Source organism: Mytilus trossulus, chromosome 12, assembly GCF_036588685.1.
Source record: "Mytilus trossulus isolate FHL-02 chromosome 12, PNRI_Mtr1.1.1.hap1, whole genome shotgun sequence".
In the NCBI taxonomy this organism is placed as follows: domain Eukaryota; kingdom Metazoa; phylum Mollusca; class Bivalvia; order Mytilida; family Mytilidae; genus Mytilus; species Mytilus trossulus.
The window spans coordinates 53297524-53322759 of record NC_086384.1 but is presented as its reverse complement, the minus strand read 5'-3'; the positions used below and the strand labels follow the sequence as shown (position 1 = coordinate 53322759).

Here is a 25236-nt window from a genome sequence, read left to right as displayed (position 1 = left end):
TTAAAAAAAATAGCAACACTGTCTGGCTGATTAGTTCAACCCACCATTTTTATTTTTTAAAGTCAGGAAAATGGCCATTGTTATATTATAGTTCGTTTCTGTGGGTGTTACATTTTAATGTTGTGTTTCTGTTGTGTCGTAGTTCTCCTCTCATATTTGATGCGTTCCCTCAGTTTTAGCTTGTAACCCGGATTGTTTTTTCTCAATCGATTTATGAACTGTGAACAGCGGTATAGTAATGTTGCCTTTATCTGGCATCTTAGTGAGTCATTTCGACTGTGTTTTGGATCTTCAGAAAATAGATATTGAAGGCAGGTATTAATTCCTTATTGTTTTCCCGTTTGAATTGTTTTACACTGGTAATTGTTGGGCCCTTTATAGCTTTTGTGTTCGGTGTGAGCCAAGGCTCCGTGTTGAAGGCCGTACATTGACCTATAATGGTTTATTCTATAACATGTCAAAAAGAGTTGTCTCATTGGCACTCACACCACACCTTCCTTTATCTATGATATTCAATTTCACTATCCCTGGTAAAGTTTTGAAGCCGATAAAAAGTTTAGAACAATTTGAAATGTATTATATATCCCTTTTAAACATTTATTGCGTATGTATTTTGGAAAGTACAATGAGACAACGTAAACAAAAGTTCCTTTAGTTGATAATACATTACAAATTATTTTACCTATACATACATGTATCACGCATTTTATAAGTATTAAGCTACATTTTCTAAGAGGGTCATCCTCCTAGGAAAATCTTATCCATGCAATTTCTGTTGCTTTTCATTCCTTTATGTAAAGGCCATTTAATCAGAGATCAAAATGAGAATTTTCATCTAGTATAATATTTGCATTGTAATAATTTGTCTATAAGAGTACAGTTAAGATCATTGCCATACTGGCTAATAATCGTCTTATATCAGATCAATTTATAGACAATGAGTTCAAACAGATATCAGAAAATGGCATCTATTTATTCATGACTGATTGTGTCCGTCTTTTGTAAAGCTTTATTAAAATTAAAATCCGAGTGATGACCACCTGATGCATATGTCAATATTTCTTATCGGTAAAGTTATTAATTGACCTTTATTAAAAGTATTAAGGAAGACGTATTAACGAGTTAACTTACTAGACCTTTGACTTTATCAATTTGTTAAGATTCTACTCTCACAACAAAAAACCAAACAGGTATATCTATCAATACAGATGGCTAAGAGGTATACATTACATAACGTAAATGGAAATAACATAAAAATGATATTGATATATTTTTCAGTTTTCTTTTTCTTGTTTAACACACCATGGCTACCGTTCCTGAAGTTCTTTTCACCATTGCATTGACATTCAGAAAAATACTTCAAAGATGAAAAACAAATCTGGTTGTCCAATATAATAGAATACTGTAGTACAGTAAAGAGAGTGTATTCTAGCGTTTGACCGAATAAAAAAAAAGTTAACAGTCTTTTAGAGCATCTTTCGTATAATAGGACGATGGTTTGATTGCAATGTGATAACTCTTACTAGATATCAGTGATGTAGAAGTAAGCATCAACAGGTCACCACATGGCCTTCACCATTGTATACCACAGATGTACCCTTAGACATTATAAAACATTATGTAGATTGAGGTGGATTAAACATGAGAACAAACTATTGAAAAGGTTTACACTTCATTAGATCAACTAAAAGCACAAAAACAAAAGACACCAAGTACAGATCTAACAGTTCTCACAATAGTTACTGAAAGCTAGTTCAAAGTCAACAACAAAACAAATTAACATCATGTATCTTGGACTAAGCACAATTATTGTAGAAATAACAAGAATGTGTCCAAAGTACACGAATGCCCCACTCGCACTATCATTTTCTATGTTCAATGGAACATGAAATTGGATAAAAAATATAATAAGGCATTAAAATAGAAAGATAATATCATAAGGAACATGTGTACTAAGTTTCAAGTTGATTGGACTTCAACTTCATCAAAAACTACCTTGACCAAAAGCTTTAACCTGAAACATGCACTTTCATTTTCTATGTTCAGTGGACCGTGAAATTGGGGTCAAAAATTTAATTTGGTTTGAAAATTAGAAAGATCATATCATAAGGAACATGTCTACTAAGTTTCAAGTTGATTGGACTTCAACTTCATCAAAAACTACCTTGACCAAAAACTTTAACCTGACGCGGGACAGACGGACGAACGGACGTACGGACGGACGGACGGACAAACGAACGGACAGACAGACAGACAGACGGATGAACGAACAGACAGACGGACGAACGGACGCACAGACCAGAAAACGTAATGCCCCTCTACTATCGTAGGTGGGGCATAAAAACTAGTTTGGAAATTTCTTTGCATCCTTGTGTCAATTTGAAACTACTACGGGAGGTACTGTTGTAGTCGATCAATCTGAACAATCTTTTTACGCACTGTTGAATTATTAATTATATTTTGTTAACTTTAAGGGATTATTTAAATCAGTGTACAGAATCTATAAATACTTATATGTAACGTATCAGAAGTATAAGTTATGTTTTACGCCGATTTAAGATAGATTATATGATGCCGTCTCATTGCAATTATGGTTTGTTTTAATTAAAACCAGGACGTGCAGATAAATGTGTTTTGTCTGAATAACCTGATGTAAATCGTGCGAAGTATGCTACTAGTAACATGATGCGTAGCATGCTGTTTGAAAGTTTTTATTTGTATATCGTATAACATTTCAAAATAGAGAATGAAAAACATTATTTTTGTCAATTTTGATAAAACAATCTCAAAAAGACATTTTTACTGACTCAGTAATGCAACGTAAAATATTCAATTAACGGCGGCGACTGTTCAAGTATAGTACTGTCATTCCTAAATGCACGAACAACTGGTTATTCCGTTGTTAATATGTGTGGGAAATACCATACCCCATAACCACTACACCAGCTATACTGTTTGGCTTTTTTTCATTCATGTCATTTATAATGTTTTAGTAAAAAAATCCTTCTAATTGAATAATCCTCCCCATTGGAATATCTCACGAGCTACTAAACATCGTTAATCTATCTTGAATAAACAAATTAAGAATCAATTTACCTCCAAGGGGTTGAGAATGATACACATGCTTATAAATGTTTATTTCTGTTAATGCGATATTTCACTATTATCCATCGGATAATTGTTATGATAAATTTAATTGTGCTCTAACCATAACTGTTTCACACACTCATTATGTTACAACAATTATACAATAATCTCAAAGACATCTCGAATGTAAAATTGATAAAACTGTTTTATTCATTAAAACACTTTTTAAAAATAATATAATGATTTGATAAAACAATATCGAAACTCGTCCTTTTAAATTTGGTGCGATTTCATTGTATTTATCATTTTGTAGACTAACATACAACTTGAAATTTGACGATTATGGGTTCCTGATGTAGGAAGCGCATTGAATGTATGACACTACAAAAGTGACAAAATGAGAACATTATTTGAATAATTTAATTTTGGTAGGAACGCGTCTTCTGATTGGCTGACGTCATTTGTTATGAGCCCATAGACATAACTTAGTCATGTGAACCTGACGTCATCAATGTTTTTTTCATGGTATTCGGTTTAAAATGGAATTTAGAATATAATTATAAGAACTCATGAATTGACGCGCGGTATTCAGTGTGCACTAAATTTTTTATGTTATTTCCTCATAGACAGAAAAAATATTACAGTCATTCCTTAAATAAATCTTCTCAAGACTGCAGTAATTTGCTTGTTAATCCTTACAAACCCTTTATATCATTCTAAATTCATTACTTTATCAATTCTGTTGGAAGACAGTTATGAAGCAAGTTTATCTCAATAATGAAATAAAAGTTATCCCTCCGAGTGTTATACGAAAGCCATGATTGAATGATTGATAGTTACTAAAAATATGTGTCAAATCCTATCTGAAATGAAAAAAGCTTTTTATTTTAGTTTAAAATGTTCTTCGATTTAAGATGTTAAAGGGACACTAGCTACGAGATATATAAAAAAACTAAAGTAAAATTTGTTTTGTTCAATAAATAATGAAAGAGAAATAGTGAAATAATAATTCGCTTTTAGCAGCCAAAATGGTGAAGCAACATTTGATAATTACTCATTCACTTGCAAGTGAAATAGTCGACCTCATTAAATCCGTATTCATGTGAACTTCAATTAGCCCCTTGTTAGAGATTGACAAGTCAGGAATCTGATGTACAGTAGTTGCCGTTTGTTTATGTAATATATACGTGTTTCTCGTTTCTCGTTTTGTTTATATAGATTAGACCGTTGGTTTTCCCGTTTGAATGGTTTTACACTAGTAATTTTGGGGCCCTTTATAGCTTGTTGTTCGGTGTGAGCCAAGGCTCCGTGTTGAAGGCCGTACTTTAACCTGTAATGGTTTACATTTTAAGTTGTTATTTGGATGGAGAGTTGTCTCATTGGCACTCACACCACATCTTCCTATATCTATTGTACGTGTACTGGTTATTTAAAGAAAAGAGTGTCGACAATGAAAGTGAAACTACGGTAAATCATTTGATTACTGATTCGATCCATATAAAATCATTCTTATACGGTTAAAAATAATGAGAAACATATATTTTTAATCTATAAAATAAACTCAAACAGACGTAAAAAAATCCAATTGCACGTGTTGGTTTAATCTATTCGTATCTTTATTAGGTCTTTCCACTTTTCTGTGGAAAGACCTATTGTTTTTCTTCTGATTATTTTTTTTTTTTTTTTTTTTTTCTTCCGCCTAATTTTGTTCTTGCGATAAACATTTGTTTCGCAATATGTCGCTTAGATATTTTGTATATGATATCGAACAGTTTATGCGCTTTTGAAATTTACCCTGCGGAAATGAATACTTTTCTTTGTAGGAGTTATCTCCCCAAACACTGTTTTCCTTGTTAGCGCATCTCCTTCGCAACCGTAAAAGATTATGACAAATTTATTTTACAAAATTGCTCGTTATATCCTTCGCATGATTTGTCCTATTTTGACCGAAGCGTTATGACCGCTCCATATGAGAGTTATTTCCCCTTATGCATCTGATATAAGTGATATGAATTTCTATCTAATAAACCATAAGTGATAGAGACCTAGGATCTTTTGATTTGAGGTCCTTGGTCCCAAAAAATGAAAATTAGGTCAAGGTCAAAGGTCAAGGTCATATTCTTATATTTTTTAATTTGGCTTATTTTAACTTATATCCAAAGACTGTATAAGATATCAACAAATTATTTTTACTAAATTGTTAGTTGCGACATGTCGTAAGATGTATATTTTTGATTGCAAGCGTACGTTGAATGTAAAAGGGAGTTTTCTCCCCTCTTGTATTTAAAAATACGCGTTTGGTGATTTAACTCATTAACTAAATATAATTAAGACCTATGGTCTTTTGATTTGAGGTCCTTGGTTTATGACCTTGAAATTGATCTCAAGGTCATAGCTTAATTTGACGTTCTAGATTTTGACCTTTGCTTTTATTCTATATGTATACATGATAAAGATATACAACTTTTAGAAAAATATATCAAACCATTTAACCTTGAAAAAAAGAAACGGAAGCGACCTTTTGTAAACCGGAAGTAGCTATTTTTTGTACTTTATTAATATAAAAGTATATAGAACCAGATATTTTTGGAATCAGTGTCAAGTAAATATTCAAATATAATCGGAAATAACATTTTTCAAACCGGAAGTAACAAATTATCTCCCTTATTTAAAAAAAATGTATGGATACAATATATTTTTGGAATCAGCTTACTAGGAGCTATCATTTGACGATTGAAATGACATTTTAAACTTAGTTTCACAACTTTTCATATCAAAATACATTGTTTTGATGGAAAGACCTTCAATTGTTCTCTGAACAATTGGTTTTTAATTCATGTTTATATCGCTTATATGGTCATCTGAGGTCAAATCGATAGTCAGATGGCGTCTGGACTAAAATACTCACGAAACGAACCTACATATTATCTACCCCATGCTCTGTACACTGTTCATTTTAGACTTTTGGTACATGTAGTTCGGAAAAATGTTTTAAATTATTATAAATCAAATATGAGAAATTGAGTCAAATCGGTGACCACGAATTTGACAGCTAGTGCCACTTTAACAAATGCTTTGAAAGCTTTTCTTGAAATTATGATTTGACTTAAACATGTCATAAAGTAAAATTTCAAAGCATATTAAATATATCTGGTAATTATTTTTTTTTGCCACTACTAGACTATTGGATTTTTAGAAGTTTAGAATTAAGATGTTCAATGAATAGTGCCTTTGCAGTTGGTACTAGAAAAAAATATAAAACACACTGGTAAACATTTTTTTTCTGTTTTGTAGTTTTGATGAATTAGTGCCTTTACCTTGTTCAATTGAGAATATATGTTTATACTGTCAGTTTTTAAGTCGGTCATGTAATAGCACTGACTCGATAGAAATTATGTTAATGGTTTAAATGTCTTCATTTGTATTTGGATTTCGATTTTCCGCGTTTAAATTCCTTCTATTTTAAATTATTTTTTAAAGGTTTAAATAAACTCATAAGATACCAGGACTACATTTAGTATATACGCCAGACGCGCGTTTCGTCTACAAAAGACTCATCAGTGACGCTCGAATCTAACAAAGTTAAAAAGGCCAAGAAAAAGTACGAAGTTGAAGAGCATTGAGGACCAAAATTCCTAACTCCGCATGAAGTTAAATCAGCCTTTACCAATTTTCCGAATATTTTATTGCAGTTTAAAAGTAATTCAAATTTTGAGGAGAGTAATCATCATTCTTTTTGGTGTTTATTTTTGTTTGCGTTTTTTCTTATGTGCCGAAAGTCTAATTTGGTAGGCACCGCAGATTACCCGTTGAAATGTCTAAAAAAGGAAGGATATTTTTGTAAAACATAATGTATTGCTTGTAAATTTTAATTGGTCCAAAACTATACAATTTGGTGAAAGCAGTGTGAAAATTCCTCTTGTTAGAAATACTTCTTCTCCTCTTTGTCTTTTTACGGCCTGTGTTTCCATGTGCGATAAATTAATTGTTCCAGACTCAGCCTCAGCTTTTGTTGTTAAACAAAATGGTGTTTTAAAACCAGTTACTTACAATATGTTCAATGCCTTTTTGAAAAAATGCATTACAAGTATTGGCTTGGATGCAGGTAAATTTTCAACTCATAGTTTTAGGGGTGGTGCCACGTGGGCTTTTAAATGTGGTGTACCATCTGATTAAATTCAACTTTAAGGTGACTGGAAAAGTTCTGTAAATAAACTTTATCTGCGTTATGGTTTGAATGAAAACCTAATTGTAGCAAATAAAATAATGTCTTATTGTTAATTATTTTTTATACTTTATTCTCGTTTTAGTAGGCAAATCTTGGTGCAGAAGCACTTTGATTTTAGGTGATTCGTTTTTTGAAATACTTTCCAGAAATAAAGAATACAGAGATACAAGCGTTTGGTGGCATATATAACTAGTGAACGTTTGCTATGGAAAATAAGACATGGCTATTTTAATATTAACGAATTTTGTAATGTTTTAAATCATGTTGGCAATAATCATATTTTTGCAATAACTAGTAATCAATATAGGATTAATATTGATTTAATTATTCAGGAAATTAGGTGTGTAAATTTAAACGCCTCCTGTAGAATTATTCTATTTTCAATTTAACCTAGACCAGTACAGGATGTGCGAAGGTTAATTATATGCCAGTTTGTAAGTCTTTCTATGACAGATTTCATAGACCTATATTCCCCTTTTTCACAAAACTAACCTGTTGCATTTGAATCATGCTAGAATTCAAAAATTTGTTCATTTCATAGCCAATACTTTGGCTCATTTGAGTTGAGGGAACACTCTTTACGAGAAAGGCTTCATTTATGTCTAATCCCTTTTGAAGGGGAGAGTATTTTTTAGCATATTTCTCTCATTTAATTCTTCAGAAGGCTGACTTTCGACTATCTCTAACTTGGTTCTTTTTTTGGGCGCTAGGGAGGCTTATTTGTTAGCAGATTCTGTCTATATCAAAACTAAGAGTGTACTCTTGGTTCAATTTTCTTTTAACACTTACTGTTTTTTGGCTGACTTTCGGTATGGCGGGTTAATTCTTATGTATTAATAATTTTTGAGTTTCTATAATTGTTATTCTTAAATTTGTTTATTTAATAGTATTGAACTATTGTGTTGTGTAAATTCGTTTCATTAGCCTAATAAATATTTGTATTGTATGAGTTGTTTCATGTTATTGAAAGTAATTTGGATTTTTTTATTTAATTAAAAATGATAAATTACTGAGAAAGAAATTTATAGTTTTGCTAGAATGTATTATTTTTCTGTTCCTAAGGAATTTATTTATTTAAATGCTACATTCTTTTCGTCATACTGAATTTGTCATAACCTTTTTTTATTGGATTGTTAGTTCTTACCGCAAACACCAAGAAAGCACAATAACTCAAAATAGGCTAACAAGAGGACCAAATAAACTCCAAATTTAACTATCACCACGAAACGTTTTGCGAACTGCATACAATATATTAGACCATGCACCATTTTTTTCTGTTTAGGTTCGATGGTGATGTTAGAGTCTGTTCAAAGCTTCGTTCAAAGTGGTTCATAGGCTATCTTTTTATTTGAATTTTTTCATGTCATATCCAGAAAAGTATAGCTTTCTTAAAGATATGGCATTTGTTCACCAATCTGGAAAGAAAAAATGACTGTTTGTTACTAATTTCTTTTCCTGTTTGAAAGTTTTTTTCACTTTGGCAGCCAAACCATATCTTCTTCTCAAACCAGGCCTTGTGCTACAGACGTTTTATCAAATTAATTCTTATTAGTTATCTCCTTTTGGACGTACATGACTTGTATTTTACTGCATATCTTATATGTAGTGTAACAAGTTAGTATAACTTCTATTTAGCTCAAATATGAAACGTTTTAGCATTGACTTTTGTATCATAAAAGTCTTAGCATTGACTCTTGTATCATTAGTCCTCGTCAAATCAATTTGCTGAGGAAGACTGATTAATGAAGAAGGTGAATGAACTATGGCCTTATTATATAACGTTCAATAAAACTTTTCCTCAAATCGAATATATTTTTTCTTTTACGCTCTAGTGATATACATCGTTCTAAATTAATCAAACCACATACATGTAGTACGTATAGTAAGTGCATTATGAATGAAAATATGGTTACCTTGTGTCTTGTCAATTTCGATTTTGAAGCATTGTTGATGTGCAGCATCTCTAGTTTTGTTGAACATTTTATAGTGTTGCTTTTTTGGTTCCATTTTACTTACATTTGCATCCGTCATGTTAACCTTATTTTATATATTCAAAACTTGAAAATAACACGTTTAATAATGTCATGCGTACAGAGCGCTTTTTATTTGAAATTTGAGAGAAGTATCGAAACAATTGAAGCGCTATATGATAAAAAATTCTAAAACAAATAGTAAAATTCATCTAACGTCAACTTTGCCTGGAGGAATTAAAGCCTTAGTTTCTTTATAATTTAAGAATTTATATACGATAAAATTTCAGAAAGGTTTGTTATAAATCATGTCAGTACCGAAGTATTACTGGTTAGAAGGAACAATCGTAACTAAAGACTATATCCGGAAGTAAACTACGTCTGTCATTCATTATAAAATACAAAGCGGAAATGTTTGACCTTCAATCGTTTGATCAATGACAAACACGTGGATGACCGATGTCGTGGTGGGATGTTCGATGACCAGTGTTTGCTTACGGTATGTCATTAAGCCATTTAGGTTACTGTATTAAAAAAACGGAAAAAAATCATTTCGATGTCTACTGTGTAAAGTAACCTTATTTGTAATTTTAATATTCTAATTGTTGCCCATAACAACAGGTTTTACTTTCTGAGGGTAGTCTGGTGCTTTTAAAATAATTTGACGTTACTATGTATTATGAGTCTCATTTTAAAATAGCTTCTAACTAAATTTCCATCTTTACCCTAATGATGTGTAGGTTCTTGTAATTTTTCGTTACAATTCATTTTGAAACTTTTATATCTCATTTTGAAACAATTTTATTTCATTTTTCATTTTCTCTTGTGGGGACTCGTCTTATTGTCAATCATACCAAATCTTCTTTTTATATATACCCGTACTGAATGTTAGCTGTTTTTGATTTTTGACAGTCCCTCCACAGTTTATTTTAACCATGCATTTTAGAAATAAGGATGAAATGCTTAGTTAAAATTTCGTTCAGGATTCAACATTTTTCTAAATTGATGTAAATCTTGTTAGTAACTATTCACGATCCACGTTTACAAACACTCACATTGAATATGAATAGTTTGGGTGTGAATACACGTCTATATATAAACTAAAGGGAAGAAATGCCCAGTCGTCACCAATATATAGGTGTTTGAGTATTGTTGGAATTAAGTATAGCATTTAAATATAGGTAAAATATAAAGACAAAATGTATTGCGTACAAATGCATCAAAATGTAACGTAAGCAAATAAACGACAATATTTTAGCGGGGCATGCGTATGAGCGTGCTCTCGTTTTTTTACTACTAAACTTTAATTTTTAAAGCTCTGTTGGTAAGCATTATTCATCAAAAGGACAAAAGAACGATCAATTATGAAAAGAAATTGAAATTCTCCCTTAAAATAGAAACACTTAGGTTTTTGTTTTTCTTAAATTGTGTTGTTATACGTTAGGCCGTTAGTTTACTCGATTCAATTGTTTCATATTCTTCATATCGTGACTTTGATAGCCGACTTCATTTTAAAGGCTTTTCTTGTTAAATTCAGTTATGTTGCGTATAATTGCTTTCCTACACTGCATTTCAAAAGTTGTCGCATTACACAACTCCTATTTTTTTAAAGAACATAATAAGAACCAAAAGGACATCTCGTGTGATCAGATACAACTTTGTTTTAACTGTTCAAACAAAACAGACAACGACATACTACATTTCTAATCTAAAAGATAAATGAACTTCCCTCCACAATATAAAATTCAAAAAAAAATTGAGACTTGAAATTGGCAAAAAGCTGCAATAACAGATCAACATCCTCCGTTATTCAGTTGTTTTAATCAATACAATAGAGTGTGTGTGTTGAATTAGAACAAAACAATTATATAAAGTAAGCAACAGATCGCCGAATTAGGCAAAAGCACCAAAATTTATAGAAATAAAAGGAGTCCAAACTATTTAGTTTCTAGATGTGCAACAATTGTTATATTTTGTTTAACTCGTCATTTTTAGGCAGTCTAATGATATTAAGGATATCTTTATACAACGGGGACTGTTACCATATTAGATGAAATCCTTTTATGATAAAAAAAAATTTCAATTGATTGAAATGACTATGCCTATTGTGAATGCTATCAAACCTTCTACATTTTGTAATGCTTGAAGTTTTTCGTTTCGTTCGAACTGTTTTCGTGGTATTAAGGACAGACATAGATTATTTCCTACCGATCATAAACAAGCTATACATCGATTCTTGATTGATTTTTAAAATTTAAAATGTCTTTTTGGTTGGTAACAAACAAATTGTCTAAAGACTCGACTTAAACACAAGATTATTATATTTCATGAGAGAAGATATTTCAATACACTTTTTTAATGATTCATATAAATTAAGTTATACAAAGCAGATATTTTTTTTCCATTCATCAGGACACACGTTTTATTTGATATTTGATGAAATATTTACATTTGAAATTTGTCATTTATGAAATAAGACCTGAATTAAGTCTGAAAGCAAAAAAAAACCAGTTTGATGAAAATAAATTTGCTACAATAATTACGTTTATGAACAAAATAACTATATGATTTTAATGAAAAGAATGACATGACATAACATTTACCAGTTAGAAAATACGTGATAACAAGATTTCTGTATGTTTATTTGAACACCTCTATGTGAAAATCCAATCAGGTTCTAATTATGTTCATTTGTAAAACATGTAACGAAATAATGCGTTTATTAATGATAGTCAAATTGATATGTAGATCACGTTTATAATGTCGTCATCAACATACGATTTCCAAATCAAGAAATTAATGAAAGTTCAAAAGCAAACATTAGATATTAATAACAAAACAAAAATAAGTAGATGTGGTATGCATGTTAATGAGAAAACTACCCACATGTGTTAAAAAAAATTGGTTATGCACAATGTAGTCGGCTTTTAAAGGTTTACTGAAGCATGTGAAAAAATTCAAACGAGAAAACTGACGGCTTCTTATATTAAATAACAACTAACACAAAATGCTTTGAGTATAGATATTAACTGGGTTGACATTTCATAAATAATACCAATTTAGTTTTGTTTAATTAAAATTTTCTCGCATAATTTTGTTTGAATCATAGACGTATTTGTATGTTAGGATGGTACTACCATCGGGGGCTTACTGTCCACCAGATAAGGTTTAGACCTGTAACAGAACCAATTAAATGCAGTATGTATATGAAAACTCCAAACCTTTTACGATAGTTGGAGATCGGATAAAAAAGTTAATAAATCTGGAAAAGAATCAAATTTGTGCATTTGGATATACGAACCATAATATACAATAAATACTTAAGTAGTTGGCATGGTGTTGGTTAAATTTTAAGTCCAGAAAGCACTTTTTGGGGGGAATAACTGAAATCTCTTTTGAGTCATTTTCTCTTTGATGTGTGATTTACATCTCTTTTAATTCGAAAACTAAATTTTTTCTACCTTTTGTATAGATGATAGTCATAATACTTATATTGCAGCTATGCTACTCTTGAAAACCTTTCTTAACAATGTTGCAATAGTTGAGTTTTTACACAGACAATTACGCTTATATAAAGTGCTACAGAAGAAAATAAGAAAATAATATTAAAAAGATATGCAAAGGCTATTCTATGTGATTTGAAGGCATTTTCATAGTTTATTTTCGCTTTATAATTGTAGTTCACTGCACAGTATAATTGTTCTTTTCCTTACTGCATTTAGCATAGCAGTATTTTTTTTAAAGTCATATAGTTCAAAGATGGGTTATCCCTGACGAAGAAAGCATGTGGTTCAAAGCAACTAGAATACATTTCAAACTGTAAATTAATCAATACAAACCATACAAAATCTCAGAAGCGATCCCTGACACTCCGAAACGGTTGGAAACAACACTTTCTACGTATTTTCATCGAACCAAATTTGGAATTCAATACTCAAATGAAACAGGTGTATTAACCATATCAATTAGATTTGGTAGTATTCTTTGTGTATAGCTTGCTACATTTGTGAAGTACATGTCTTGATCGTGTTGGCTTGGTTTCATTATACAATGCTGGCATTATGGGTGTAATGCAGTTTTCCTTTAGGCGTTTTGTGGGTTTTACCTTTTCTTCGCATTATGGGATGATAATAAATAACACCTGTTGGTTTTTTAAAGCAGAGCGCACGTGTCAACTTATATTTGCTTTGGTATCAAATAATGTTATATTATCCATAGACTTTTTATGTTAATATACTTTTATTTATAAACTCAAACAAGTTTTTGAAATAAATGGATTGATTGATTAAATGTTGGTTGCTTTAATCTCAATTGGAATTAAATAATAATTGAGCGAAGAAAGGGGTAGGTTTGCACTAATAAATCGTATTCTCCATAATAATTATCACAATCGACAATTTCTAAATTTTAAATGAGACTTTAATATTGATCAAAATTCCAAACACTTCATATTTCTTATAACATTTTGATAATAGCTTGTTTTATCAAGTAATATTTTGTCAATGCATTACTGTTCTTAGAATATGCTTTAAATTAAAATTTCTATTTTAATTATTATTTTTTTTTTAAGAATACTCATATTAATCATAAGTAAATAACGAGCTAATAGTCTGAAGATTAATTATCAAAATTGTCATAAAGTGATCGGACGTCAATAAAATGTCATTTCAAAATTATATTTTGATCATTTTCATTTTGAATTTCTTAATAGTTGTTAATGATACTTTCGTTTTCTTTTCTATTTCTTTTGAACATCGAAGGTAATTCAATTATGATCTAGAATTTGACATTAAAAAATCCTTTCATCAGAACGGGTTAGAATTGTCATTATCAGAGAACTGGACGTGCTTATCGCAAATATATACATGATATATATACTTTTCTTTACATATTTTAAATTGCAGAAGCATTATTCTGTAAAAACGCAAGAAAAAATTCAATTATTACTGCTTTTACCTAGGATGAAATTAAATATAAACCTCTTGGTTGTCATTTATCTAAAGAAATATCAAACTATGTACTGCCGTTTCAATGGTTCTTCTTTATTCATAGGTACATGTATGTTGGTCCCTCATTTGTAGCAGATTATGCTTACTATTCAGGAGCACCTGTGATCACCCCCAGTTTTTAGTGGGATTTGTGTTGCGCTGTTTGTCTTTTGTTTAACCCATGAATTTGACTGTCCCTTTGGTATCGTTTGCCCCTTTTGTTATCAACCTATTCAGTCATTGTGAAGTTTAATATATATGAAACTATAATCAGGCAATCATGAAAATAGCTCTTGTTTTAACTAGTAAAATAAGAGTACGAGTGTATATCTACTGGAGACATTTTTTTTTGCTATTAATGAGAAAATCTAAGAAATAAAAAACAGTCATGCAAAGTAATGAATCCTTATTCAGAGTAGGTCTTGTCTTAGTTTTATATAGTCTTGATTGCAATAATGTGTCAAATTTGTTGATTCAATAAGTTTGATTACCTTTTATAACTTATATCATTCGGCTTTGTTCGCATGGATTCGAACTGTTTAGTTGTCCGTTTGGTGTCCACTATAAGAAAAATAAAATTATTATCCTTTTTTAAATGATTACTATAAAAATAAATAATTAAGGGATTATCACTAAGGCTCATTTGATTGTAACATGTGTTAAAGTCTGTTTTAGACACAAAAGGTCTTTTATTCTGGATTTTTTTGTATATAATAATTTTTCAAAAACATATCTTATGAGTGCCGCGTTATTTATTAAAATAAGATTCAATCAAAACTGTAATATAACTAATAGATGTGTGTAAATGTATAGAATGCACGCTCCCCTTTTAACATAAGTTTACTGACATGTATGTAGTTAAAAACATACGATACGGTTATCCTAAATTTCCAGTCAGCTGTATATAATTGATCTTTATTATATGAATTATTGAGTTATCAGTAGTTAATAAGGGGTTATGGTAAGTTTACAACTTTCTTATTAGTCACTACATATATCTTTACAGATATTTATTTTTCATCAATTTTGAACTTCAATATAGATCTAGAATATCATATCAATTATCCTCATGACGTGCGTTGCCTTAAATCCGAGGTTTTTTTCTAATGTTTATATATGTTCAAAAATATTTTTTTTTTTTATAGTAGAACAAGAATGTGTCCATAGTACACGGATGCTCCACTCGATCTATAAGTCCATGTTCAGTGGACCGTTAAATTGGGGCCAAAACTTTAATTTGGAATTAACATTAGAAAGATCATATCATAGCGAACATAAAATTGAGAAAGGAAATGGTGAATATGTCAAAGCGACAACCACCCGACCATAGAGCAGATAACAGCCGAAGGCAACCAATGGGTCTTTAATGTAGCGAGAATTCCCGCACCCGTAGGTGTCCTTCAGCTGGCCCCTAAAAATATGCATAATAGTACAGTGATAATGGACGTCATACTAAACTCCGAATTATACACAAGAAACTAAAATTTAAAATCATACAAGACTAACAAAGGCCAGAGGCTCCTGACTTGGGACAGGCGCAAAATTGCGGCGGGGTTAAACATGTTTATGAGATCTCAACCCTCCCCCTATACCTCTAGCCAATGTAAACAAGTAAAAGAATAACAATACGCACATTAAAATTCAGTTCTAGAGAAGTCCGAGTCCGATGTCAAAAGATGTAACAAAAGAAAATAAATAAAATGACAAAAATACATAAATAACAACAGACTACTAGCAGTTAACTGACATGCCAGCTCCAGACCTCAATTAAACTGATTGAAAGATTATGTCTTCATCATATGAATATCAGGCACAATACCTCCCATTAGGGGTTTAGTATCATACTATCATAAAATATATGAGAAGAACATAACCCGTGTCATGCCAACAACTGTTTTTTTAGAAATAAATGTGTTTAGTTCCGATGCAAAGACCCTATCAGTGAATCAATATTAAAGCCAAAATATGCAATCTTTAATGACCTGTTTACTAAGTTTCAAGTTGATGTGACTTTAACTTTATCAATAACTACCTTGCCAAAAACTTTAATTAAAAATTTAACTGAACTTCGCACTATCATTTTCTATTTAGTGGACCATGAAATTGGGGTAAAAACTTTTATTTTGTGGAGCATACAAAAATGGTAAAAAACTAACATCTCATCATGAATACAAAGAATGCAGTGCGGAATTTTTATCTTTTCTTGTTTTGCAATGATTTCTTGTATGAAAAATTATCACATTAGACGTTATGTTGTTGTTTTTTTTCCATTATAAACAAATGTTCCAGTTTTCGCAATAACATTAGTATTTCGATCCATATTACAGTATATGATTTTAAATCAAAAGGGAATGACACTCTCTCTGGCGATCGATAAAATGTCCCCATTCCAATAGGACATGGCGATGTGTGTGGACAATCCTCACAGACAACCTTTACAATGATTTACTACATTAACGTTTTAAGTCAACCATATTCCTATACCACAGTCAATCTTAAAGACTGCAGTTCCTTGAATCTCGATTACTAAGCTAGTGATATTCGGCTTGGATTTTCTTTCCAAACTACGCTGTTTGTTATTTATAGTTCTCCGTGTAACAGGTTCAAAGAATTTACAATCAGAAAAATACTCAAGACCAAATGCAAATTGTGATAATGTTATATTATATGTAACAACGATAAATTCAGAAAGTGAAATAAAATGTGTTTAAAAGTATGAAAAGACGTTAAAAAGAGGCATTGGGACAAGAAAAATGAAACAAGCTGGCAATGTTTCATCATAAATTTTAAAGCTAAATAGGAATGATAAGGAGCACATAGGGGCATAGTTTTCTATGTACACATGACTTACACAGGAACCATTACCTTATGTATGTGTATGTTTTCCTCAATAATTGTTTGAATCGAAAAAAGAATTTGTGTAAAAAACTATCGACAATTGCTCCAGTTGTGTATCATATTCTAGGTTGAAGTTACAATAAATAATCAATTAAGTAGTACTATTATTTATAGACATATCATATTGGGTAAATAAATACAACTTTGTTTCAAGTCTACAAAACATGTGTCTAAATGTGTTAAGGAAAAGTAAATTCAGATTAAATTCTGCATTAAATTTTAAGATGTCAAAGTATTTTGAAATACCTGACTGTATTCGCAATTTAAACGCTAATGCTGACTATGCTCATAATTCTTCTTCTACTACTACTACTACTACTACTACTACTACTACTACTACTACTACTACTACTACTACTACTATTACTACTACTATTACTACATAATCTACATGTACTACTATTACTACTGATATTTGTAGTTTGATTATTTTTTTTAATTTTATAATATGGTACATTGTATCTAGATAAAACAAAAACATCTTAGATACATTTGCCAGCAAGAAGACATGACAAAACAAAATAAGTACGTACTTGATAAAACTTATAGTTGTCTATTTTCTACCGACCCCTACTAATAGATATAGACAGATAGACTCGTTTTGTCACTCAAAAGGATATCTACAATGATATATATTGACCGTATATGTAGGACTTCAGACATATTTATTGATGAACTAATGTAATCATCTAAGAATTTCGATTACAAGTATGAAATATGCAAATATATACCCTTAATTAAATATAGAAAGCTTAGTACAATTAGGCTAACTATATTATAGGTAATAAACGGAATAACAGAACATACATACCTAGTTTTAATCAGGTAGATATATAAGACGAGTGGTAGATTTGAGACTGTGCGATGCATCTTTATGGTATGTTACTTATTACTAGTAGTGAGTGCAAAATTTTAGCATTAAAAATTAAATAAGTACGTTCAAATGAATATGCTTCCGATCTTCCCGGTTTTTTATAGACAAAAAGAACATGTGAAGTTTATGTAATGATATTATATTATGCTATTGATAGAAATTGATTAAATTAATTTTTATAAGATGCAAGGTGTGCGCATGATTTTTCAAAAGAAAAGTATCATCTGTAAAACCTGTCTCTGAGTACATCAAATTTGTGGTATGATTTATCACATAAGCAACACGACGGGTGCCGCATGTGGAGCAGGATCTGCTTACCCTTCCGGAGCACCTGAGATCACCCCTAGTTTTTGGTGGGGTTCGTGTTATTTATTCTTTAGTTTTCTATGTTGTGTCATGTGTACTATTGTTTTTCTGTTTGTCTATTTCATTTTAGCCATGGCGTTGTCGGTTTGTTTTATATTTACGAGTTTGACTGTCCCTTTGGTATCTTTCGTCCCTCTTTTATTTGTTACTTAACAATAAATGGCCAAACTACAATTTCCTTAGTTTTTGATCGAATCATCCAAGCCTTAAATATACTATTTATGAGGGTTTTTAGTTCAAGATAATTGAAGATACTGTCCTTCCGAAAATGGCTATTGTCACTTAACAGTAAATGGGAAGACGGTAATTTAGCTTCCACAATTTGTAATAAGCTTGATTGGCTTAAAGTAATTACTTTTATTTATGTTTAGGCAAGAAGTTACTTCAACGTTACCACCAGACATATTGCCTATAAAGAATACGACAAATGTCCAGCTAGCGACTGGCTATAAACATAAGGTCAATTAATTACATTCCAAATACGCACGTCTTATACGGAGCAATGATTTCTGATCCGGGATTTAAAAATAAAATATGGAATGTTTTATTAACATCTGTTTAACAACAAAAATATGGATATATTATCAGCTAGATCTTACAATACGGTAGATGGTAATCAAAATTTCGACATATTGATAGGACTGATATGCGAAATGGTTTCATCATTAATTTGTTGCGAAAACGTTGGATTTCAAATATTTAATAACCGCAAAATTGTCCTACTTATATTGCTGCCCGAGCCATAAAATCATTATTGGTTTTTGTGCCCCGATTAAACGACGTGACGTTATTGCTTCTATAACGACAATGGCGAATGATGACGGGTTTAGGATTGAAAACTGTGCCAAAACAATAACAATCAAAACCAAGGAGTAAACAAAGATTCACAAAACCAAAGGACATTTACATCAACAGTTATAAACAATAATTAAGAAACAACACGAACTCCACTAAAAACCGGGAATGAAATCAGGTGCCCCGGAAGGATAAGCACTTCCTGTACCGTATACGACACCCGTCATGTTATTCTGATATTTCTGTTACAATAGTCGGGAGTAACAATGTCAAACCAACTATTAACAATTTAGTCCCAGTTAAGATACATTCACGCTTTTTATGTATTACCATTATCAAAAATAAGGGGAAATGTAACAATAAATGTGTATGCAGTAAATGATAGAAATTTAAGAAAATTTGAAAAATGTTGTTAATATTTTTTTCATTAGAATTACACACACCCTATATTCTTAAATATATTTTTGAAAATTCCAAATGTTTGACTTTGGAAAGGCGTGTTTCAGGATTATGATCGTAGATTCCATAAGGTATTGCATTGTACACATTTGAACAAAAGAAGAGCCAAATTGTTTTATTTTAAAATGAAAGGTTAAAAAGACATATGTCTTGTTAAAATGAAAATGAATTTAATTCTTACACATATCTTTTTTGGCATAAAGTAGGTAAGGTAAAAGTAGTATCGCGCTGTTCGAAGCACTGTTTTGTTTTCCTTAAATTGACAGTAACGTTCTACGAAAAGCGGAATAACTCTAGAATAGCTAAAACTTGCAATGAAACATGCGCTTTTACTGATTTTAGCATTTATTCGTTGAATTAATTTGATTGGAGTAAATATAGATGTTAAACGACTTCCTAAAAATAAATCTATTGAACTTCGTCCTTTGTTTCAAGGAATTGCAGACAATAAAATAAATATGTAGGGATGCAAGTAAAATAATGAATAATTTTTTTTTCCAAAACCACCAAAAGCTGTTACTGATTAGTGTCATTTTTTATTTTTATAATTGGCTCCAGTTATTCTACTTTACGTCTGTTGTTGCTAATATCTTGTCGATATGAATCATTCTAGTATTTTCTGTTTGTTTATTTGTCCCTTATATGAAATTGTAATAAATCCTTCGTCCCGTACCGTGCCATATGTATCATTGGGGATCTTGTATTTGACTTCCTAGAGTGAGTTGTATATTGTAACTGGAAAAAATCGACGTCCCTTTTTAAAATTTGCCATTTAAAACAGATGGGGTTAAGCAAGAAACCCATTTAATTATCAAGCTATAAACCGGTCTTTAACAATTGACCAAAGTTTCTTGATTTTAAAAGGATATGTATTTTTAGTATTTTCGATTCAAGATATTAGCCACATAATATTTTTGGTGTTCTTTTTCAGGTGAAACGGTAGTATTTCCTTGCCCATAAGGGATAATGATAGCATTTTGAAGATTTACACCACTTTCGTAGGCTGCCAAAATTTTTACATACACAGTTAACTGAAGTACTAATCAGATATGAATTTTGATATGTATCATGACTGTTTACTTATTTTGCTATTTCTAACAATATAAGGCCACTAGTGCTTTCATGTCTTTTTTATCATGCAGTGAATTCAAAAATTAAAAAAAAATCACAAATTCTATATCAACTGTATGTAAAATTAGTTTATATTTTTCTACACCTGATTATTTTTTCAGTTTGGGAAAGTATGTTCAGTTAATACTGATTTTTTTCCCATTCACACTATAAAAATACATTGATTTAAGTATGGTTAAAAAAAGAGAAACCTAAATTCCACGGTGATACCTTTATGACGGTATGAAAGAACACATAAAGTGTACCGGAAGTAGGGTGAAAACTAAAATCAGATAAGTCCACATATTTACATGTCACTCTTATCTCTCTTTTGATACCGCTTACACACCATAAGTCAGTACTTGAATGTAGTTCGATATGTCAATATTAATGAATATGTTGTTGTATGTGCTACTAGGAATAACTTATTCATATGTAAATGGTGATGAAATTTACAGAGACTGTGAGTAGTTTATGTAAAAATTAAATTAATTCAATCGCTAAGTCTGTTTTGTTCGTTAAGCTTAAAGAGAAACATTAAGGAATAAATGTTAAAATAGTCGGAGAAGTAGAAATATATGAGAAGCTAACCAATGCGATTAAAACACTAGACACATTACAATACATAATAGTACGTTATGAATAATATCAGGTCTAGAAACTTGATGATACATTGCTTATTCATTTATACTTTGATAAGAATATGAAAGCGATTAAAATACATGATAAATATAAGACGTTTACATAGAAAGTAAAACAAAGAATATAAAAGATTGAGTCAAATATTAAGCGTTGTAAATTTTCATTCTTTTCTATCAGTTTCAAATATTCAAATGATATAACTATATATTTGCTTTGTTTGAAGTACTTCGGCATGCACGATTGCAAATAAATACAAAAGGACGAACGGGAAAACGTGTGGTCACGGTGCACACAAGGTATTACCACACGTACCACACAAAAAAAACATAAAAAAAACGTTAGTGTTAACGTCCCATACAGAAAAAAAGTACACCATGACGTTATTGTTTACGTACCACACAGTAAAATGTAATGAAGATGTTTGTGTTTACTGTACTTCTTTTATTTTCAACTGTAGCCAGATTCTTGATATCTTCCAACTGTAAGTAGCATCTATAAATAATATTACTCTCATTCTCTTCAAGCAAACCATTAATTATCTGTAATATTCAGATTAGAACCGAAAACCAGAATTAGGGTTTGCTTTAATAAAATAATGATATTGATATATCAGAGATATGGAATAATCCTTTAACAGACATTAGCAAGTGACATTTATTTATAGTATTTTTTTTTCTTTTAGAATTAATTGTGATTCTTAATGGAGTTCAAACTCTAATTTATGTGGTATTCTTCAATATATGCAATGTATATATTGTACACGTGTTTTTTCTTTTATTTTCTACAATTTATTAATTTGACTTTCCATCTGTACCTAACTATTCAATTGGTTAAATTTGGCTAGAGTGAAAGAACTATACATTATTTTTTTATACAAATTCCACAAACATACTCAATATAGACACGACAGTTCAATTAAATTGGCATCAAACATAAAATGAGGTACAATCTGAAATCATTCAATTTGATCAACCGTTTTGAATGTTTAACGAAAAACTAGAAAACAGTCGTAAAAAAGCTGTCAAAATCAAAGATAGCATAAAGGGTAATAAGTTACGAGATATTAAAAGATAGGAAGTATAGTTTTTTTCCATTATTACAATTAATGAAAGTCATTAAGTGAAATAACTATTCGAATTTAGAAGCCACTTTTGTTTATGCACTTATAATTGTATCATACCATGAAGAAACTTCGCTGATGAATTATTCACTTACAAGTGTATAAGGCTATAAGAACAAAAGGAATGACAACATTGACAGTGAAACCATTATGTAGTTTGGTTGCCTGATGTGAACCACATAAAATAATTCTTGCATTTTTAAATAGACCTACAAATTAAATGTATTCGCCTTTTGTTTATATCCATTTTTATATGTGTTTGATACACCGTTGGCAGTTTACTAGATAATTTTTAGACAAAAATGCACACAAAATGTTGGTTAGTATTACCGACTCTATGTGTTGTAAATTGTTTATTTTAGACTGGTTTGTTATAGGATATACATTTCAGTTTTTAAAAATTATATCTGTGAATATAAGTCAAAACGGTGAGGATGAATTTGACAGCTTTTGGCCTTTAAAAACAAATTCATGTATTGTACAAAATTATAGACTGTATACTTTTTGCCAAAAGGAGAAGGTTCAGTAAGACCCCTTTTTGACGTCAAAATATATCAGTTTTACAAAATTGCTATAATGTAAACTTTTAGCTATTTATTGGAAATAAGAATACTTCTGCAACATAAATATGGGTTTTTTGACAATATAATGAACATATATCGGGTATTAGCATCATTAACTCTTGCTAAATTACTGAACATGCTGAAATCTTCACAATTTTAGTATTTGAGTTCAATTTTAGATGACGATTATACATAACATATATAAAGGTTGAGGGTGAACACGGATGAGGCCACTTTCATTTTTGACAAATACAAAAATTGACCTTTTATGGCATAAGTGATAGATTTTTTTTATATTTCAGCTTGAATATGAGCGTTTGTAATAATAATCATAAAAGATATAGGTCACCGATGAGTAAAAAAGATATTTCAATTTAAACATCAATAAATGCCTTTTTTTTACACCAAAGGGAGATTATTTGAAGCTTTTTCAATGATATAAACATTTTTAAAGTCATTTGTGGCCAAACCAAATCAATTTATCTGGGTGATTTTTGTACCATATTAAACAGTAATAGTTAATAGTGTAATAAATAAAATTTGTAATGAAAAAAAACAAATGTTCAATTTTTTCCAATTTTTTTTATACCCGCGAGCCTCCTTAAGTGTTCAAAAAGTGTACAAATATTTTTTCAGATGAACCTGAAATTTGATGTCAAAATTGGCCCTTACCAAACCGTCTCCTTTCATTGAATTAATATGCTTTTAAAGTATGTTTTATAAGACAATAACAATCAAAACCAAGGAGTAAACGAAGACTCACTAAACCAAAGGACATTTATCTCAACAGTTATGAATGATAATCAAGAAACAACACGAACTCCACTAGAAGCCGGGAGTGAAATCAGGTGCTTCGAAAGGTTAAGCGTTTCATTTATACGACACCTGTCATGTTATTTCTTTGTGCAGTTCGGTAATGCTGGAAGGTTATTTTGACTGAGGAAGAATATCAGATACAATTTCTGACAGACTTTTGTCATAATTGCCAATCAGCTCATGATAGATGTGTAATGACCTTAATTTGATTGATTCATAGCCTTGTCTTAGCTACTTTTGAGAAAGCGGTATTCCTTGTTCAACAAAATCAACATAGTTAAGCTAGCTCTAGAGAAACGTATGTGACACATATACGTCATATGCTGGTGCCCCTGGGTTGTTGCTACACAGATATGGAAAGTTGACTTTAGGAAAATTAAAATCATCGCGTTTGTCAAAAATTTTGGTATTCAACCTACCATCAGAAGTCTTTTCTAGAAAAAGGTCTAAATATGAAGCAGATTTATCTGTGTTGATAGCATCTTTAACTTCAAGATATATTGAGTGTGAGTGATCACTGAATCTATTATTATTAAGAGACAGTACATCATCAATACACCGAAAGCTGAAATTAAAAGACTTTGGTAAGTGATTTCCTCTTCGGTATATTTTGTCCTTGACTCTGTATGCTGTTTCACAAAGAAAGCTGAATTCCATCCCAACATTAGATATTTAAACCGTCTAGTGCCCGTTTTTTTAAGAAACATAAGTTGGCGAGTTCTTTCAGTCGAGCTTTAACTTAAGAATATAGAATAGGGTTATAAAGAGATGAAACTTTGGTATAAAGTTTCGATTCAATACTGGATGATAAACATTACTTTTTTTAATATTTAAATGTATATTGCCTGTTTGTGAAATCTAATCAGAATATGGTTTAAAATATTTTAAAAACATTTCTATTTCGTCATAGGCGGCCAAGGAGGGAACACACAGGTATGTCTAAATCCGTTTACAAGACAAGTGGTTCCTGTCTGTTGCCTACCACCGACAACCGGACTCTGTTGCAGAAGTAAGATTTTTGTTTGTTATTGTACTGTTGTAAATTTGTTAAATATCTAGTCATAACAAATTAATAAAAGCATGGTGATAGAACCTGTTTTTAAGCACAAGACATCTCACTTATTGGACAGTTGCATCAAAGTTCATTATACTGACATCGACGCGCCACACCAACAGACACAATAAGTACAAATGGCACTAGTAGGGGTACAACAGCAAACACGAACCTCGACATCAAAATCAGATTTTGTTTCTGTGGGGAAAAAATATTAATTTGTGAATATTTCAAAATCTTTCTGGCATACACCAAATGTTTGACTG

At 30.8% G+C, this 25236-nt stretch overlaps 1 long non-coding RNA gene across 1 annotated transcript; it reads left to right on the top strand.

Annotated features, from left to right (window-relative positions):
• Positions 1-21131: 21131 nt before the first annotated feature.
• Positions 21132-24925, top strand: LOC134693402 (uncharacterized). The gene is made up of 3 exons (XR_010102394.1): positions 21132-21238; positions 21875-21898; positions 24827-24925. It is a non-coding gene; the product is annotated as an uncharacterized LOC134693402 (long non-coding RNA).
• The last annotated feature ends 311 nt before the right edge of the window (positions 24926-25236 follow it).